Source organism: Sapajus apella, unplaced genomic scaffold, assembly GCF_009761245.1.
Source record: "Sapajus apella isolate SASKATOON/1434 unplaced genomic scaffold, GSC_monkey_1.0 scaffold57, whole genome shotgun sequence".
Lineage (NCBI taxonomy): Eukaryota > Metazoa > Chordata > Mammalia > Primates > Cebidae > Sapajus > Sapajus apella.
In genome coordinates this window covers 181,024-202,520 of record NW_022436997.1, presented here as the reverse complement: position 1 = coordinate 202,520, position 21,497 = coordinate 181,024, and the positions used below count along the sequence as shown (strand labels likewise).

At 41.7% G+C, this 21,497-nt stretch overlaps 1 protein-coding gene and 1 pseudogene across 2 annotated transcripts in view; both read right to left on the bottom strand.

Annotated features, from left to right (window-relative positions):
- PIAS2 (protein inhibitor of activated STAT 2) overlaps positions 1-21,497 on the bottom strand; it is a 170,338-nt gene that overhangs the window by 9,731 nt on the left and 139,110 nt on the right. The gene's annotated exons all lie outside the window — the stretch shown is intronic.
- On the bottom strand, positions 5,260-6,620 carry LOC116528112 (annotated as a pseudogene). The gene has a single exon (XR_004258858.1). The product of XR_004258858.1 is annotated as an aldo-keto reductase family 1 member B1 pseudogene (transcript).

The following is a 21,497-nucleotide window of genomic DNA, read 5'->3' as shown; positions in this document are numbered from 1 at the left end:
ACTTCCTCCCTGGCAAGAGTGGGCCTTCTCTTCCCCCTGAACCACACAGTGAGACTTAGCACAGAGCTGAGCATACAATCAACAGAAACAAACTGATGAGAGCTGAGGTGTGAATAACTAAACAGCTTAATCTATACATTCTCCCATGATGATCTGGTTCCAGAGCCTTCGGTGCTCCACTCCAAAGAAGGCACCTCACGGAGAATCAGACTTGGGGTTATCTCATTCAGGGACTGTGGTCCCCTGCCCCTAGCAGCCCTCAAACCCTTCCTCACAGGAGCAGATGGACCTTCGATGGAGAACGGTTCTCCCTGAAAAAAAGCCCAGAATCATGTGATACCATCAGCCCTGTCCCTCTATGACTTCAGCCAGTCCCCATGCTCAAGTCCTACCAGCACATAGGCACCAGGCACACTGTCCACCTCCAAAAAGAGGAAAAATGACTCAGGAGAGAATGCCAGTATTTTCTCATATTAAAGAGAAAGTGTCCGTATTCTTACAGAAAGCATTTCCTTTGCAGCCAGGCTGCTTTGCTAGGAACAGCTTGAGTACAGATGTCCTGGGTTTAGGGATTGACTGAGGTCAGCCACACCATCCTTCAGTAAAGGGCGGGGAAGCAGAAGCCAGAGAAGAGCTGACATTCTCAGCCCACCAAACTCCATCTGCACAAAGCCTCTGATTCCTGCCGCATTTGGAGAACCTGGAGGACTGGGGTGGGGAACTCTTTTCTAGGGGCTCACATTGGCTCTCAGGACCCTGGCCCCCTCCGTAGCTCCCACTGGGCTAATGAAGGCCTGAGTCAGGAAATTGCTCAGGAACTAAAGGGTTCCTACTTAGTGTGAAAAGTCAAACTTAGAGGCTGCTATAAAAAGGAGCAAAAATAACAGATGTGCCTCTTCGTCTGTCTTTATGTTCCCTGTTTCATTTATCACACACATCTTGCAAGAGCTACTCATTTTCACATTTTCCTCAGTCACTTCCTCCCTCCAACGTGAATTACTTAAAATAACAACCACCACTTGAGGTCAGCCTCAGAGCCATGCATAGCAGTCAGCGGCTCCAGGACAAGGGCTGAGCCCAGAAGCTTCAGGTGAGGCTTCTCCATCACTGTCCTACTGATTCTCAGGACTATTTAACAGCAGTCAGAGGTGGCGGTGTGTGAGGAGGCCCCAGGACCCTGCCTGGATGACACTGGTACCTCCGAGGACAAGCTTGGCTAGGAGAAACAGAGTGTGCAGGTCATCTGGCATGAAAAGAGCATGTGACCAGAGACAGGACCTGGATTTCTGGTTCAGTGTAGTCAGCATGCTGTGTGGCCATGAACAAGTTGCCTCCCCTCTCTGGGTCTCAGACTCACCTGTAAAATAAGGGTGTAAGAAGGCCCTTCCAGTGCTGGGTCCATACCTGGACCCCCTCCTACATTCGCTTCCACCTCCTAAATCTCTCTCCTCCCCATCTCTCACCAAATCAGGTTCACCAGTGCCTTACTTAGCTGTCTTTTTAGGAACAGGTCTGGTCTAACATAGTAGACTCTGGACAGTTCTTCCAACCTCCAGGGTCACCCTCTTGCAATTCGTTCTCCACCTGGTCCTGGGACCACTCCTCAATGCTGATCTCAAATTCTGTTTAAAACCTATTTTTTGCTTTCCATTGAATCCAATTTCTCAGCCGGGCATGCAAGGATCATCACCATCTCACCCTACCTCTCTTATTATAGTTTCTGACTTCATTCACGAATATTTATTGAGCACCTCCTATGTGTCAAGCACTGTTCTAGGAGCTAAGGATATATCAATAAGTCTTGAAGACTGAGTTCAATTGTCACCTCTCCTAGAAAGCCTCCCACTTCACTCCACTATGCCTTCCTGCAGGGCAAGGGCACTGCCTCCTGAGAGCAATCTGCTGCACCTGAGCAGATGGTAAGACAGCAGAAACGGGAACTTTTCCCTCCTTCCCTGCTGTCTCACCAGTGGACACACCTAGGGAAGGAAGCTTCAGTTTATGTTTGCTGAGTATAGTGGTTAATTTTGTGCCAACTTGGCTGGGCCGTGGTGCCTCCATATTTGGTTATACACTATTCTAGATCTTTCAGGGAAGATATTTTTTACATGAGGTTAACATTAACATTTAGATCTGTAGATTTTGAGTAAAGCAGATTACCCTTCAAAATGTGGGTGGGCCCCATCCAAACAGTAGATGGTCTTAAGACCAAAAAAAAACCAAAAAACCCCTGAGGTCCCCAAAGGAAGAGGGAATTTTGCCTCCAGGCTGCCTTCAGACTTAAACTGCATCAACTTTTCCCTGGAGCTCCAGTCTGCTAGCCTCCACAATCATATGAGCCAATTCTCTAAAACAAATCCATCTCACCCTCCCTCCCTCTCTCTATAAACACACACACACACCCTCTATTGGCTCCATGTCTCTGAAGAACCCCAACTAATACACTAAGTACTTCAATCCTTCCCCTCCACATTTATCTGACACCTGTGGCTAAACAAGATGTAGAAGGAAGAATAATGGTAAACCTTTTCATATGTTTATTAGCCGTATTTATACCTTCCTCTGTGAAGGGCCTTCCTTTGTGAAAAGTAAAATGCTGCTTTTTCTCTCTTATTATTGATTTGCAGGAGATCTCTCCTACAGAATACATATATATATATATATATATATATAGAGAGAGAGAGAGAGAGAGAGAGAGAGAGAGCAAGAGAGATCTCTATAGAGATATCTATATGTAGAGATATATAGATATATTTATAGAGATAATTATATTTATAGAGATCTCTCTATGTATAGAGAGATATCTCTATATTTAGAGATTATACTGAATACATGACCTTTGTCAGATATATGTGAATATTTTGTGAACATTTCCCCCCAAAATGTGGCTTATATTTTTCTTAACATTGTCTTTTGCTTAGTAGAAATTTTTGATTTCATGAAGTCAAATTTATCATTTTCTTTTAGATTAGGGATTTTGTGACCTAAGAAATCTTTTCCTACCCCAAAGTTGAAAAGATATTTTTCTATGTTTTCTTCTAAAATAATATTTAGACTTACCTTTCATGTTTAAATTTGTGATCCATCTCAAATCGATTTTTGTATATGCTGTGAAGTAGAGGTCAAAGTCCTTTTCTGTTTCATAAGGACGTTAAGTTATTCCAATATTTTTTACTGAAAGGATTCCTTTTTCCCATTGAAATGAGTTGGTGTTTTTGTTGAAAATCAAGTTGCAAAATATGTGTGAGTTTACTTCTGAATTTGATATTCTATTCCATTGATCTATATAATTATTCATATGCAATAACATATTAACTTAACTATTATAGATTTATAGTATGTCCTGAAATCTGACAGCGTAAATCATCCAACCTCAGTCTTTGAGATTGTTTTACTTATTCTAGGTCATTTTGAAATTTCACACAAATTTTAGAATTAGCTTATCAATTTTGACAGAAAGTCTGATGGGATTAAAACTGGGATGTCATTTAACAATATTACATCTTCACTACATTAACTCTTCCAATCTATGAACATAGATCTAAATTTATTCATATTTTCTTCAGTTTCTCCCAGCAGTGTTTTATAGTTTCAGCACAGAGGCCTTCCACATCTTTTCTTCCTAAGTGTTTTATGCTTTTTGATGCTCTGTAAATGGTACTTTTAAAATAAACTCTATTTTTAGAATAGTTTTAAAGAAAAATTGAGAAACAGAGAGTTCCCACATACTCCAAAATCAGTTTCCCCTACTGTCAACAACCTACATTATAATGTATGGTATGTTTGTCACAATTAATGAGCCAATATTGATACATTATTACTCACCAGACTCCAGAGCTTATTCACATTTCCTTAGTTTTTATCCAAAGTCTTTTCTCTGGCCCAGGAACTCATCCAGGATATCACATTATTTTTAGTCATCATGTCTCCTTAGGCTCCTCTTGACTGTGACGGTTTCTCAAGGTTTTCTGTTTGTGAACATCTTGACATGTGCAAGGAGTACTGGTCAGGTATTGTGTAGAATGTCCCTCAATTGGGAACTGCCTTTTTTTTATAACACTGGGGTTATGGGTTTTTGGCAGGAAGACCACAGAAATAAATTGCTATTTTCATCATATCATATCAAGGGTACTGCTATGGTTTGAATGTCACCTCCAAAACTCATGTTGAAATTTAATTGCCAATGTAATGATATTGAGAGGTGGGGCCTTTAAGAGGTGATTAGGTTATAAGGGCTTTGCCCTCATGAATGGATTAATGTCATTATCACAGGAGTCGGTTCCTATAAAAAGGATGAGTTTGGTCAGATTTCCTCTACCTGCAATCCTAGCAATTTGAGAGGCCTAGGCAGGTGGATCACCTGAGGTCAGGAATTTAAGACCAGTCTGGCCAATGTGGTGAAACCCCATCTCTACTAAAAATACAAAAAAGTTAGCCAAGTGTGGTGGTGGGCACCTGTAATCCCAGCTATTTGGGAGGCTGAGGCAAGAGAATCGCTTGACCCCGGAAGCAGAGGTTACAATGAGCTGAGATCATGCTGCTACACTCCAGTCTGGGCAACAAGAGCAAAACTGTCTAAAAAAACCTAAAATTAAATATAATAAAAAAAGGTCTACAACAGGGACATACTATCAACATGACTCATCACTGTTGATTTTGTCCTTGGTCATCTGGCTGAGGCAGTTCGTCAGGTTCCCACTGTAAAGTTACTTTGTTTTCCCTTTCCACACTATACTCATTGGAAGTCACTATCCACAGCCACACTTTACTAGAGAGCTATACTCCATTTCTTCTAGGATAGTGTATCTACATAAATTCTTCTATGTAGAATTTTATCATCCACTAATTTATTTACTGCATAATTTGTTTATATCAGTATGGACACTTGGATATTTATTGTAAATTTGGGTTATAGTCTAATATTATTTTGTTGCACAAATGGTTCCAACTTTGGTATTTAGGACCTCTTTCAGTTGGCTTCTGTGTCCCTCTGACATACCTCCATCAGTGATTTTTGCTTTTGTTTGTTTCTTTGTTTCATCACTGCCTAACATTCTGGCATTAAAAGATGCTCCAGGCTCATCTATTTTATGCCCCAGTCTTAGAATCACCCATATCTCCACGGAGCCTCGGTTCCTTTTGTTTGATAATGGTTTTAGAAACCAAGATCTGGCAATTAGGTGTGCTCACTGCTACTGAAGAGCTGCTGCATAAAAATGACATCTTTTGTATTTTATTTATTCTTTTTTTTTTCTCACGTTCACAAAAGCACTTTTTATTTGAGGCAAAGAGAAGTCTTGCTGAAAGGATTACAGTTCCAAGCAGTCAAAACTCAGCTGTTAGTGGCACCATTTTGACCTGGTAGATTTTGCTTCTCTTTGGTCAGAAAAGTGTATTTAGGTTGTATTTTCCCCAGTAGGGCAAAGCAAACTAGAAGAGACGTCTACTCTACTGGCAGACCTCTTCAGATCCAATATCAAGCTACACACGCCCTTGCTGGCCACTCTACAGGTTGCTGTCCCACTGCTGAGTGACACAGGCTATACTACATTTGCAAGGAAAAAAAGAAGGCAGGAAACACAGGCATAGGTCGCTTAGGGACAAGCAGGCATCCACAGCTTCAAAACTCTTCATGGAAGGGGTAATCCTTGTGGGAGGCACAGCTCACCAAGGCACAGACCCTCCAGTTCCTGTTGTAGCTGAGTTAGGCGGTCATATCCTGGCTGCTTAGTTCAAAATCAAAGACCTTAAAGTTCTCAGCAATGCGTTCTGTTGTCACAGACTTGGGGATCACCACAAAGTTCCTCTGCATGGGGAACCGGATCAGGACATGTGCTGTAGTTTCATTGTGCTTGGCTGCAATTGCCTTGATCATGGGATCCTCCAGGAGGGAAGGGTACTCAGGCTTGGCCCAGGGCCTGTCAGGAGAGCCAAGGGGGTTTTGGCGATCACCACAATGCCTTTGGACTGGCAGTACTGGATTAACTTCTGAGTGAGGTACGGGTGGGACTCAATGTGGTTAACTGCAGGCTTATACTTTAAGCCAGGTTTGTTTAAGACCCTCTCCACCTGGAGGTGGTTGAAGTTGGAGATGCCAATAGCTTTCACCAGCCCTTCATCTACCAGCTCTTCCATGGCCACCCACATGTCCAGAATGTTGGTGTCACTGGGAACTACATTGCCTGACTCATCCAATGGGAAAAATTCCTTCCCAGGCTTAAAGCCAATCGGTCAGTGAATAAGGTAGAGGTCCAGGTAGTCCAGCTTTAGGTCACTGAGCGTCTTCAGGCAGGCTCCTTTCACCAGGCCCTTCTCATGGTACATGCACCACAGCTTGCTGACAATGAAGAGCTCCTCACACTTCACCACCTGCTTCCTGAGCTTCTCCTGAATGGCTACACCCACCTCATTCTCATTCTGGTACACATGGGCACAGTCAATGTGGCGGCACCCAACATCGAAGGCCAACTTCACAGCCTCAGTCACCTGGCCTGGAGGGGAATTCCAGGTGCCCCGCCCGAGGCTGTACATCTTGGTGCTGTTGTTGAGCACAAGGTGGCTGGCCATGGCTGCTGCGCTCCCCAGACAACCGCCTGGAATGCTATTTATTCATTTTTTAATTTTAATTTTTATTTTATAGACAGGGTATCCCTGTATTACCCAGGCTGGAGTGCACTGGCACAATAATAGCTCCCTGCTACCTCAAACTCCTGGGCTCAAGTGGTCCTCAAGCCTCAGCCTCTCAAGTAGCTAGAATGACAGGATAGTGCCACCACACCCAGCTATTTTTTTTTTTTTTTTTTTTTGTAGAGATGGGTCTAAGTTGCCCAGGCTCATGTCAAACCACTGGCCTCAAGCAATTCTTCTGTCTCAGACCCCAAAGTGTTGGGATTATAGGCATGAGCCACCACACCTGGCCTGGCATCTTTTAAATCTCATTTGATGCTTCCGAATCACTGCTCCTGAGAGGCAAGGAGTTTAGTGACTCTCTATATAATACCTTTGACCATATGTGGAGAACCAAGGAACGTAATGAAGCTGGCTGGTTGCTCCTAAGTACATTGGACAAAGTGATGAAATAAAAGGATGAACTCAGAGATTCTGTCTCATGGCTTCAGAAGCAGGCACTGAGCCTCAAATCTGCTAAGTTTGCCCTGAGTGAGAGTCTTGTCTCCTGTAGAGAAAGAGCTGAAATTGTGGAAAAACAGACACAAGTTCTTATTATGTGAGTGGCTGATCTTCAGTAAAAGGTGCATGCACAGTCTCGCCAGGTGTCTACTGTTCAAGTGAGGGCATTGATTAGAAAAGAATGGCACCCTGCAACTTGGAATGGGGACATGTGGGAGGACCCTGATGAAGCTGGGGACACTGAGTTTGTAAACCCTGAAGAAACTTTTTTGCCAGTAGTGGCAACATCCCCTCCCTGACCCAGGCTGCCATCAGCCTTTCCACCTTTGTCTGAGGAGATAAACTCGGCACTGCCTGAGGCAACAGTGATGGCCTCCCCTGAGGCAGCTGCCAGGCCCCAACACCCCTGTTTGCTTCTAGACCTATAACTAAAGTCCCGGTAGGCCCCTAGAAGTGAGGTTGAGAGTCATAAGAAGGTGTGCTACACTCAAAAAGAACTGTTTGGGTTCTCTAATTTATATAAACAGAAATCTGGAGAACAGGCATGGGAATGGATATTAAGGGTATGGGATAATGGTGGAAGGAACATAGAGTTGGATAAGGCTGAATTTATTGATTTGGGCCCACTAAGTAGGGACTCTGCTTTTAATGTTACAGTTTGGGAAGTTAAAAAAGTTCTAATACTTTATTTGCTTAGTTAGCTGAGATATGGATTAAAATATGGCACACTGTGAGCAAGCTGGAAATTCCTGATCTCCCTTGGTTTAATGTAGAGGAAAGGATCCAAAGACTTAGGAAGATTGGGATAGTGAAGTGGATTAGTCACTTTAGACTTACTCATCCAAGCTGGGAGGGTCCAGAATATATACCCTCAACCAATGCCTTCTGAAATAGATTTGTGAGGGCAGTATCTGCATTTTTGGAGAGCCCTGTCATTGCTCTTCTCTGTATGCCACATCTAATGGTGGGCACTGCAGTCACTCAACTACAAAATTTAAATACAATGGGAATAGTTGGATCCCAAGGTGGTAGGGGCCAAGTGGTGGCACTCAATCATCAAAAGCAAGGTGGGTGTAGCTACTGTAATGGATAGCAGAGGCAAAGCGGCAATCAGAATAGCCTGACTCAGGTAGAGCTCTAGCATTGGCTAATTAATCATGGTGTTCCTAAAAGCAAATAGGAAGCCTCCTACATTCCTACTTAATTTATATAAGCAGAAAACGTCTAGGTCCAAAGAACAAAAGACTAATTTGAATTATAAAAATAGAGAATCATGGCCCCTGAATCAATTTCCAGACTTGAGCCAATTTACAGACCCAGAATGAAGGGAAGGCCGGGTCCCCTTGAGGAAAGACCCCACTACACTACCAACAATTTGTGCAGTGAACCTTTCTCCTATCCTTCCCCAAGACCTCTGGCCTTTCACCTGGGTAGCTGTGCAGGGGGGAAAGGAAATGATCAGGCATTTCTGGGACTACTGGACACTGGCTCTGAGCTGACATTGATTCCAAAAGACCCAAATGACCTCCGTTAAAAGTAGGGGCTTATAGAGATCAGGCAATTAATGCAGTTTTAGCTCAGGTCTGACTTACAGTGGGTCCAGTGGGTACCCAGACATATCCTGTGGTCACTTCCCCAGTGTCAGAATGCAAAATTGGCATAAACATACATAGCAGTTGGCAGAACCCTCACACTGGCTACCTGACTGGTAAGGTGAGGGCTACTATGGTGGGAAAGGCCAAATGGAAGACATTAGAGCTGCCTCTACCAAGGAAAATGGTAAATCAAAAACAATATTGTATCCCTGGAGAGACTGTGGAGATTAGTGCCACCATCAAGGACTTGAAGGACAGGGGTGATGATTCACACCACATCCCCACTCAACTCTCCCATTTGGCCTGTACAGAAGACAGACGGATCTTGGAGAATGATAGTGGATTATTGCAAGCTTAACCAAATGGTGACTCCAATTGCAGCTACTATACCAGATGTAGTTTATTGCTTGAGCAAATTAACACATCTCCTGGTACCTGGTATGCAGCCACTTCCTGGCCAAATGCTTTTTTCTCCATTCCTGTCCATAAGGCCTACCAGAAACAATTTGCCTTCAGCTGGCAAGGCCAGCAGTATACCTTTACTGTGCTACCTCAGGGGTACATCAACTCTCCAAGTTTGTGTCATAATCTTATTCAGAGAACTTTGATTGCTTTTTGCTTCCACAAGATATCACATTGATCCATTACATTGATGACATCATGCTGACTGGATCCAGTGACCAAGAAGTAGCAAACACACTGGACTTACTGGGGAGACCTTTGCATGCCAGAGGATGGGAAATGAATCCGACTAAAATTAAGGGACTTTCTATCTCAGTAAAATTTCTAGGGGTCTACTGGTGTGGGGCTTGTTGAGATATTTTAAGGTGAAGGATAAGTTGCTGCATTTGGCTCCTCCTACAACCAAGAAAGAGGCACAACACCTTAGTGGACCTATTTGGATTTTGGAGGCAACATATTCCTCATTTGGGTGTGTTATTCTGGCCCATTTATTGAGTGACATGAAAGACTGCCAGTTTTGAGTGGGTTCCAGGTCAGAAGAAGGCTCTGTAACAGGCCCAGGCAGCTGTGCAAGATGCTCTGCCATAGACCATATGACCCACCAAGATCCAATGGTGCTTGAGGTGTCAGTGGCAGAGAAGGATGCTGTTTGGAGCCTTTGGCAGACCCCCATAGGTGAATCACAGCAGAGGGCCTCTAGGATTTTGGAGCAAGGCCCTGCCATCTTCTCCAGATAACTACTCTCCTTTAGTGAGACAGCCCTTGGCCTGTTACTGGGCTTTGGTGAAAACTTAACATTTGACTATGGTCATCAAGTCACCTGAACTGCCTATCATGAACTGGGTGTTCTCTGACCAATACAGCCATAAAGTGTGTTGTGCACAGCAGCATTCCATCATCAAATGGTAGTGGTATATATGTGATAGGGCTCAAGTAAGTCCTGAAGGCACAAGGAAGTTATATGAGGAAGTGGCTCAAATGCCCATGGTTTCCACTCCTGCCACCCTGCCTTCTCTTCCTCAGTCTGCACTAATGGCCTCATGGGGAGTTCCCTATGATCAATCGACAGGAAGAGAAGGCTAGGGCCTTGTTCACAGATGATTCTGCATGATATGCAGGCACCACCCAAAAGTGGACAGATGCAGCACTATAGCCCCTTTCTAGAACATCCCTGAAGGACAGCGGTGAAGGGAAATCTTCCCAGCAGGCAGAACTTTGAGCAGTGCACCTTGTTGTGCACTTTGCATGGAACGAAAAATGGCCAGATGTGCGATTACATACTGATCCATGGGCTGTGGCCAATGGTTTGGCTGGTCAGGGACTTGGAAGACATAAGATTGGAAAATTGGTGACAAAGAAATTTGGGGAAGAGGTATGTGGATAGAAATCTATGAGTGGTAAAAAAAACTGTGAAGATATTTGTATCTCATGTGAGAGCTCACCAACAGATGACCTCAGCAGAGGAGAATTTTAATAATCAAGTAGATAGGATGACCCATTCTGTGGACACGACTCAGCCTCTTTCCTTAGCCACCCCTGTTATTGCCCAATGGGCCCAGGAACAAAGTGGCCACGGTGGCAGGGATGGAGGTTATGCATGGGCTCAGCCACATGGATTTCCACTTACGAAGGCTGACTTGGCTATGGCCACTGCTGAGTGACCAAGTTGCCAGAAGCAGAGACCAACATTGAGCGCTCGATATGGCAACATTCCTCAGGCTGATCAGCCAGCTACCTGGTGGCAGGTTGATTATACTGGACTCTGAATGCCTTACCCACCGTTATGGTATTCCACACAGCATTGCCTCCAACCAAGGCACTCACTTTATAGCTAAAGAAGTGCGGCAATGGGCTCATGCTCATGGAATTCACTGGTCTTACCCTGTTCTCCATCATCCTGAAGCAGCTGGATTGACAGAATGGTGGAATGGCCTTTTGAAGTCACAATTATAATGCCAACTACTTTGCAGAGCTGGGCAAAGTTCTCCAGAAGGCTGTGTATGCTCTGAATCAGCGTCCAATATATGGTACTGTTTCTCCCATAGCCAGGATTCAAGGGTCCAGGAATCACACGGTGGAAGCGGAAGTGGCATGACTCACCATCACCCATAGTGATCCACTAACAAAGATTTTTGTTTCCTGTTCCCATAACATTGTTCCTCTGTCCTAGAGGTCTTAATTCCAGAGGCAGGCACGTTGCCACCAGGAAACACGACAACAATCCCATTAAACTGGAAGTCAAGATTGCCACTTGGACACTTTGGGCTCCTCCTATCTTTAAGTCAACAGGCTAAAAGGTAGTTAGTTTGGCTAGGATAATTGACCCGGACTATCAAGATGAAATCAGACTACTGCTCCACAATGGAGGTAAGGAATAGTATGCATAGAATACAGGAGATTCATTAAGTTGTCTCTTAGTATTGCCCTGTGATTAAGGTCAATGGGAAACTACAACAGCCCAATCCAGGCAGGACTACAAACAGCCCAGACCCCTCAGGAATGACGGTTTGGGTCGCTCCACCAGGAAACAAACAAACAAAAACAATCTGCTGAGGTGCTAGCCAAAGGCAAAGGGAATACAGAATGGGTAATAGGGAAGGTAGTCATCAATATGAGCTACGACCATGTAACCAGCTTCAGAACTGGGGACTGCAATTGTCATGAGTGTTTCCTCCTTCTTTTGTTAAAAACATGTTTGTGCATGTATACACTTGTGCTAAGAAAATATTTTCACCTTATTTCCTTATGTGACATAAGATTTATTAACTTTGTATCAGCATTTAAGTGTTGTTAAGTTTACATAATAGTATTTGTGTTGGGGATTGAATTTCTGGTTGTACGAAGAACAGCTGTGTTAGGCATAATTACGACCTTATTATTGTCTTTATTTGAAGATTATGTATTACCTGAAGAGATGTGTATGGGTTCAAGTTGACAAGGAGTGAACTTGTGATGGTTAATACTGGGTGTCAACTTGATTGGATTGAAGGATACAAAGTATTGATCCTGGGGGGGGGTGGTCTGTGAGGGTGTGTTGCTAAAGGAGATTAATATTTGAGTCAGTGGGCTGGGAAAGACAGACCCACCCTTAATTAGGTGGGCAGCATCTAATCAGCTACCGGCAAATATAAAGCAGGCAGAAAAATGTGAAAAGTGTAGACTGGCCTAGCCCCCTAGCCTATATCTTTCTCCCATGCTGGACGCTTCCTGCCCTCAAACATTGGATTCCAAGTTCTACAGTTTTGAGACTTGGACTGGTTCTTTTTGCTCCTCAAGCTTGCCAACAGCCTATTGTGGGAGCTTGTGATCGTGTAAGTTAATAAACTCCCATATCTATAATTGTACACACACACACACACACACACACACACACACACACACACACACATATATATATACGTATATATGTCCTATTAGTTCTGTCCCTCTAGAGAACCCTAATACAACCTCGTATACCATAGCGTGAGTCACTTATCAGTTCTAGACATTTTTTTCATAGATTCCTTTGGGTTTTTTCCATACATAATCATTTTGTCTGTGCATATGGTTCTTTTCCTTTTGTAAATCTATTTGATCTTTTTGTCTTGTCTTTTTACATTTGCTAGGTCCTCCATAACAATACTGAATAGAAATGGAGAAAATGGCCATTCTTGCTCTGTCATTAACATTTTAAAGGAAAAGTGCTCCATATCTCACCATTAATAATGATACTACCTGTAAAGTTTTCATAGATATGCTTTATCAAGTTGAGGAAAATCCCTTCCATTCCTAGTTTGCCAAGAGCATTGATCACAAATGGGTGTTGATATGATTTTTATTTTTATATTTTTTATGATTTTTAACAAGTTTTTTCAAATGCATTTTTCTAAATCTATTTTTCTCCTTTATTTTGTTGATATACTTTTTTAGATTAGACACGTTTATTGATATATAATTTACATATAGTAAAATTCCTGAAATATACAATTTTATGCATTTTCAAAAAAATAGAGTTGTGTAATTGTCACAAAAATTAAAGAACAGTTCTATTACCCTGCAAATTCCATGTGACCCTTAGTGTAGTCAATGCCTTCTGCCACCTCCATTCCATGGAAATCACTGATCTGCTTTTTGTCCCTATAGTTTTTATGGTATGTCATATAAATGTTATATTATGTAGTCTTTTAAGTCTAGTTTAACAATTCATTTGAAAATTGAAAATTAATTTCCTTTGACATTCATCCATGTTATTGTATACATCAACATTTTCTTTTTATTGCTAAGTATTCTGTTGTATAGATGAACCCAATTTTCTTAATCACTCACAGTTGAAAATATTTTGATTTTCCAATTCAGGGCAATTATGAATTTAAAATGCTATACAAATTCACATACAGGTTTTAGTGGAATTGCTGGGTTATACTGTAAATGTATGTTAAACATTATAAAGAAAGTCCCAAAATGTTTTCCAAAGTGGCTGTACCATTTTTTATTCCCCAACAGTGTATGAGAATTTTAGCTGCCAATACTAGCATTATATTATTTTCTGGTTATTCTAACAGGCATATGCGGTGATATCTTATTGTAGTTTTAACTCATGCGATGATATCTTATTGCAGTTTTAACTTACACTTGCTTAAAGACTAATGGTGTTTAGCACCTTTTTATGTGATTATTTGCCATCCATATCTACTCTTTTTTTCTTGAGACACAATCTTGCTCTGTTCACAGGCTGGAGTGTGGTGGCAAGATCTCGGCTCACTGCAACCTCCACCTCCTGGGTTCAAATGATTCTCCTGCCTCAGCCTCCTGAGTATCAGGGACTATAGGCATGCACCACCACGTCCAGCTAATTTTTGAAAATAATGTATATTCTGCAGTTGTTGGTTATAAGATCACATAAATGTAGATTAATTTTTACAACTGTTGTCCAAATTTTATGTATTTTCTCATTTTTTGGATGACAATTCAGTATGAAAATCTTTTTCCTCTTTTTGCTTCAGTTTTGTAATTTCAGTTGATCTCTGAGTTCACTAACCCTTTTTCTGCTATATCGTTTTCTGTTTATCTCATCCAATGAATTATTTCAATTATATATTTTAGTTCTAAAATTTCCATTTTGTTTTTAGAGTTTCCAGTATTTTGCTGAAATTCATTGTTTCATATATTTTATTCATCCTTTCTTCTAAATTCTTTAAACACATTTATATGTTTTTAAAGGTTGTTTGTTTTGAGACGGAGTCTCACTCTGTTGCCCAGGCTGGAGTGCAGCGGCACGATCTTGGCTCACTGTAACCTCCGACTCCCTGGTTCAAGCTATTCTCCTGCCTCAACCTCCTAAGTAGCTGGGATTACAGGCACACATCACCATGCCCAGCTGATTTTTGTATTTTTAGTAGAGATGGGGTTTCACCATGTTGGCCAGGATGGTCTCAATCTCCTGATCTCGTGATCCGCCCGCCTCAGCCTCCCAAAGTGCTGGGATTACAGGCACGAGCCACCGCACCTGGTCTATAAAGTTTTTGCTTACTAAAATACTAGTCTCTGCTATCTGTGATCTGCTTCTGTTGACTTTGTCATTAAAGGGTCACATTTTTCTGCTTCTTCCATAATCTTTTTTATTATATATCAGACATTTGTGTACAAAATATCAATAGAGCCTAAATAATTTTCTCAGAAAGAACTTGCCCTTTCCTCTGTCCTGCAGCAAGAATGAGGGTCTGAGTTATTTGATTTATTACAGATTTACCTGCAAGGGTTCCGGGTTGCTACTTCAGTTGGTTTTGAGTTACCTCTAGCTTCAAAGTCTGAAAGAGATTAGGCTCCGTTCTCCGGTCAGGTTTTGTGATTTGATCACCATGAGGCTACAAGACTTTGCTTGGTTTCACAGCCCAGCCCCTAGTCTCCTATGTCATTGCTTAGTCAGAAAAGTTCCACTGAAAAGAAACTGATGTGTGGGGAAAAGTAATTCTGTATTTGCGACTCATCCAGACCCCAATATGCCATGATACTCCTTGTGTAGCTGTTATTAAAAAATTTTTCGCCCCTATAACAGGCTATTTCCATTCAAAAATGACAGCAGTCATTATTCTCTTCAACTAAGAGTATTCTTTTCCTTTTTACACGTCTGTGTCAACAGTTCTCCAATGACTTTCAAGCCAAATATGATCTGTTAATTTACCCAGTATTTTCTCATTATTATGGCAGGAGTAATGGTCTTCAGCAACATTCTGTAACTAACCAAAAGTGGAACTTCTGCTTTATTTCTAGCTTGATGTCATGTTATTAGGTACATATAAATTTATGATTGTTATATTTTCCTTATATCATTTTTGAAATGTGCCTTACTTTGTAATAATGCTTTTTGTCTCAAAGCCTACTATGGTATTTTACTTTCAACTGTTTTTCTGTTCTTAGTCTTTAAAAAGCAGCATATTTTTTCCAGTGTGACAATATCTTAGTTGAATGGCTTAGTCCTTTCATATTTAAAGTAAGTAAAAATAGTTTATTAGCTTTTTAGTTATACATTATTTTTAGTGCTTACTTTCGACATTGTAATATGCATCTTTAGTTTACTAAAATATAACTAGTTATTCCTTCTCTGCTACCTGCAAATTCCAGTAGCACCTGAAACTCACTTTCAATAGTGAGCTTCTCATTCACTTCTATCTTGATGCAGTTATTGTCTATTTCCACATGAGACCATAAAAACTGAGTGAAACATCTTTTCAAAATCTTTATATTATCCTACAGTACCTTACATACAATAGAGGTACAATAAAATGATGGCTGGTTTATTACAGATTACAGGGCACAGTGGCTCACATCTGTAATCCCAGCACTTTGGGAGGCTGAGGCAGGTGGATGACTTGAGGTCACAGGTTCGACACCAGCCTGACAAACATGGTGAAACCCCATCTCTACTTAAAAAACAAAAAATCAGCCGGGCATGCTGGTGTACACCTGTAATCCCAGCTACCTGGGAGGCTGAGGCAGAATTGCTTGAACCTAGGAGGTAGAGGCTGCAGTAAGCCAAGATTACACCACTGCACTCCAGCCTGGGCAATAAGATAGAACTCCATCTAAAAAAAAAAAAAAAAGATGGCAGAACAGGCTAGTTTACCCATTTAAAAAATGAAAATTCCATGATCAGAGGCTACACTACATCTTTCTAGCCCCAGCTCACTTAGGCCCACAGTTCTCCCTGTACACACACAGGTAGAAAGACACTGATAATGAGACCACTATAAAATTGTGAACTCCCCAGTTTCCCATATACCTAGCCTTACCTTCCCCTGACTTTCACCCCTTCAATGGCCTCTGTTGTTTCCTCATATTTTTGGTTAGTAGCTGTCCATAGTAGAAAGGATTCATATATGCTTCGTGTGTAGCTTTTTCACACTATCGTTTGCCAGTTTCTTACTATGTCATGAAAGGACTTTTCTCTTGTAAATGACGTGCGGGGCATTAGTAAAGTATATGGGGAAAGTCTTAAAGGGATCTTGCTCTTTTTAAAATCATGCCATGCCTAACACTAGGCACGTTGGGAGTATGGAGTAAGGTCTGCTTCTGTTCCCTGAGGGGTAGGTGTCTGTGTCAGAAAGACAGAAAGCAAGAAATTAGAGAAACATCAGCAAAGAATTACTATTAAGACTCAACAGAAGTGGCTGGGTGTGATGGCTCACGCCTATAATCCCAGCACTTTGGGAGGCAGATCACTTAAGGCCAGGAGTTCGAGACCAGCCTGGCCAATATGGCAAAACTCCTTCTCTACTAAAAAAATATAAAAATTAGCCTGATGTGGTGGCACGGCACCTGTGGTCCCAGCTACGTGGGGGGCTGAGGTGGGAGGATCACTTCAGCCTGGAAGGTGGAGGTTGCAGTGACCCTTGATCATTCCACAGCACTCCACTCCGGGTGACTGAAGGAGAGCATGTCTTAAAAAAAAAAAGAAAAAAAAAAAAAAAAAGAGTCAACAGAGGCCAAGTGCAGTGGCTCACGCCTGTAATCCCAGGACTTTGGGAGGCCACGGCAGGAGGATTACTTGAGCTTAGGAGTTCAAGACCAGCCTGGGCAACCGGGAAGTTGAGGCTGCAATAAGCCATGATTGCACCACTGCACTCCAACCTGAGTGAAAGAGCGAGACTCTGTCTCAACAACAACACGTAAGTGTCAAGAATGTTTACACAGTGAGGAAAAAATTTAATGAGTTGTCAACATGAAAATACTAATTGCAGTTCATAAGGCAATATTAAATGCAGTTCATGCCATTTGAAGCAAATTAGCATGCAACAAAATAAGTATGTGCATCAATGACTTTCAGACCTTTCTTCATAACCACAGGTTTCTATGGCAGTGCTTGAGGAGACAGGCTCCAGAACCCCACTTCCTTTCACCTGGGCCACTCTTCTCCATCTACTCATAAGATCTTATATGAAAGAAAAAATTTCCCCAAAGATGATTAAAAAAGAATGGGAACCAGCGGCAAGGAGGAAAAGAATTTGTATATTGTTTACATGAAGGATTAACTAAATCAAATCAAATTTGTGATTTTATTAAATCTTTTTCAACTCTGAAAAAAGCAGCACAGTAAGGGACATAGCTTGACCAGTTATTAAAACACAGTATAAAGCCTCCATAATTAAAACAGCATGGTACTGACACTTGGACAGATTAATAACAGAACAGAATAGAAACTACAGAAATAGATATAAATACACCCAGGAATTTGGGTTTTAAAAATGGTTTATAAAAGTTAAAGAGCTGAATTATGATCCTTTACAGAGAAAAATGAGAAAGCTCCTGAATTCTTGGAGGAGGAAGGCTCTGAATGGGATCTTTACTGTCCCTCCTTCTATCCATGGTGTTGGATTTGCCTGATCTAAAATAAAATGCACTCACTGTTAACTTTGTGTTCCTTTCTAAATTCGGATAATTTGGGGCAGCTGGACAGCAGTAGTTTCTGCTTCATTAAGCCTCGGTTCACCACCAAGCTCTTCAAAGCACTCCCTCCTCCCCATCCACCTGGCCATCTGCCTCAGGCTCTGCATCTCTCCTGCTGTGGACCAGCTGTTCCTGGGCTGTAATGTAAAGGCTCTTCAGAGGCCACAGGCCCATCCCAACCCTCACCGAGGCCTAAGCCCAAATATATATGAAAGCGGAAAGCAGTTCTACATGTCGCTAGCACTCCACCTGGATTTATGCCCCAGAATTCGGATTGGTCGGGGGGCACTGTGGTTATCACAGGATTTTAAAACTCCTCAGGTTGTTCTAATATGTAGCTAAGATTGAGAATAGCCACTTTACATTTTTAGCTCTTTGTCTCCATAATTTTGGTAAATCATTCTCTGATAATGCATGATTAAATAAGAGAATGTAAGTAAAAGCATGTATAAGCTACAGTGTTATGCATTAATAGCAGAACCTTCAGTGTGGAGAGAAAAGTGAATTTGAGGAGGGATGCTCACATTTTAGCTGCTAATCAGCAGCACATTTGTGCTGGGGAACACAGTGAGGCCTTTTGTTACAAATGTTGGTTTCAGATCCATCTATCTCCTTCATGTTTCTTCTAATAACTCTATTGCTGCAAGTTACAGAAAGTGCTGAAAATATGCCACACTTAGTTTATTCATTAGTTCACATATCAGTGGTTCTTAGCTTTATCGTAATACTAGCCTTTAGTATCCAGTTTCATTTACACATTAAAAAATAATATACACTGAATTTTATAAATTTCAATCTTGCTTAGTATAAAGTTTTATTTTTGAGACAGAGTTGTGCTCTTGTTGCTCAGGCTGGAGTGCAATGGTGCAATCTCAGCTCATAGCAACCTCCGCCTCCTGGGTTCAAGTGATTCTCCTGCCTCCTCCTGAGTAGCTGGGATTATAGGCATACACCACCATGCCAGTCTAATTTTGTATTTTTTTAGTAGAGACAGGGTTTCTCCATGTTGGTAAGGCTGGTCTTGAACTTGTGATCTCAGGTGATCCACCCACCTCGGCCTCCCAAAGTACTGGGATTACAGGTGTGAGCCACCATGCCTGGCCTAGTATCACATAAAGAATCACATAAAAAGTATCATGTGCTGAAGAAGTAGTTTTGTAAAACTCAAATCTGAATTTCAGTTTTACAAAATTTAGTAATCAGAAAAACTCCTGATTTGTCAAGTTCAGTTATCCTCTAATTTGCCTTCAAATCCTAAATGATTGGAAGGGGGAAATGGGGCAAGGGATCTCAAGGGGAAAGTTTTCCAGACCTCTTAGTTTCCCCTAGGGTCTGGAAATCCATTTTGAGGTCTTATCTATGTACTTCAGTTGTGCAATTTTATATTTCGTTTCTCCCTAACAGGACTATGTACACTTATAAGCAGGGATCAGTACAGTTCTTTCTCAGATGCTCCATAAAAATTCAGCACCATATAGGGTAGAGTATTAGTAAATAATTCTTGCAGGCTGGGTGCAGTGTCTTACACCTGTAATCCCAGCACTTTGGGAGGCCAAGGTGGGCAGATTACAAGGTCAGGAGTTCAAGACTAGAATGGCCAACATGGTGAAACCCCATCTCTACTAAAAATACGAAAATTAGCCGGGCCTGATGGTGCGTGCCTGATGTTCCAGCTACTTGGTAGGCTGAGGCAGAATTGCTTGAACCTGGAGGTGGAGGTTGCAGTCAGCTGAGACTGAGCTACTGCACTCCAGCCCGGGTGACTGAGCAAGACTCCATCTCGAAAAAAGAAAAAAATTATTGAACTCAGAGAAGCCTTTACTGTTAAGTTGAATAAGTCCAAGCTCTACGGCCTCTTCAAAGGCCCCAGGAAAACTCTAGTAATATGTTTACTTGGTTATGTGTATACAAATACAGGGAATTGTAGATAATGCTGCATATACAATTATAAACAAATGCACTGTTATTTTAATAGGAATTGTGAAAAACAAGTTATCAGAATGCCTGTTTTTCAGGCACAAACCTGTAGTGGTTCTGAGGCACAACAGGGTGTGGAGGCAGGGAACTTAAAGCCTATTCCTGCTGACTTCCTAGACCTAAATCAAATGGAAACACTTCAGCTATGACAGGAAATAGTCTCTCCATTTACACAGGACATACACCAAGTAAATAACTTTGTAACTTTACTTCATCTTTTTCATTTACATAGGGTGTATACCAAGTAACCAATGAAAACCTCTAGAGGGTAGTTAAACCCCAGAAAATTCTATAACAGGGTTCTAGAGACCCTATACCTTGGCCCACCACTCTCACCCTGCTGCACATACTTTCATTTTCAATAAATCTCTGCTTTTGTTGCTTCATTCTTTTCTTGCTTTGTGCATTCTGTCCAATTCTTTGTTTAAGATGCCATGAACCTGGACACCCTCTGCTGGTAACAGTACCACAAACAGCAGGTCTGTGAAACTGCATGCTTTTGGCATCCAATTATCATCAATAAGTTCTAATCAAATTTTCTAGAAAAATGATCTTTTGTTCTCCTTATAGAAAATATTACAAAATATGAAGATGCACTCAAGAAGAAATGCAATAAATTAGAAAAAAAATTTATAGTGATATGTCAAGCAGTTAATTCACAAAATTTCTTTCTAGACTTTGTGGTATTGCTCAATGTGCAGAAACAGGTTAACTCAACAGGCTCAGATTGTTCAAACCCTGCACATGCCAAACAAAGGACTGTCCCTTGATCAGGTCCTGGAAGACAATTCTGACCCCTTAGAATATCCTGGTGGAAGTGTTTTTGTATGCCTGAGTCCCTGAGCCATGCTTTATCAGTTTGACCTCTAGGAGACTAGAGACCAAGTAGCTAAGGTCAGTCATTCAGATGTTGATGCCTGTGACTGACCCCCACCCCCATAAAAACCATGGACATCAAGGCTCAGGTGAGCTTCCCTGGTTGGCTGCAGTATACAAACATTGCCATATCATTGCTGGGATAATTCAGTGCTGTCTGTGCAACTCCGCTGAGAGAGGACAAATGAAAGCTTGGACCTAGTTTCTCCTGGACTTCATCCCATGTGCCTTTTTGTTTGCTGATTTTTCATCCATATCCTCTGTTGTAGTAAACGATTACCCTAAGCAAAACAGCTTTTGTTGTTGTTGAGATGGAGTTTCGCTCTGTCGCCCAGGCTGCAACGCCCAGTGGTGCAACCTCAGCTCACTGCAACCTCTACCTCCCAGGTTCAAGTGATTCTCCTGCCTCAGCCTCCTGAGTAGCTGGGATTACAGGCATGAGCCACTGTACCCAGCTAATTTTTTTTTTTTTTTTTTTTGTATTTTCAGGAGAGACAGGGTTTCACCATGTTGGCCAGGCTGGTCTTGAATTCCTGA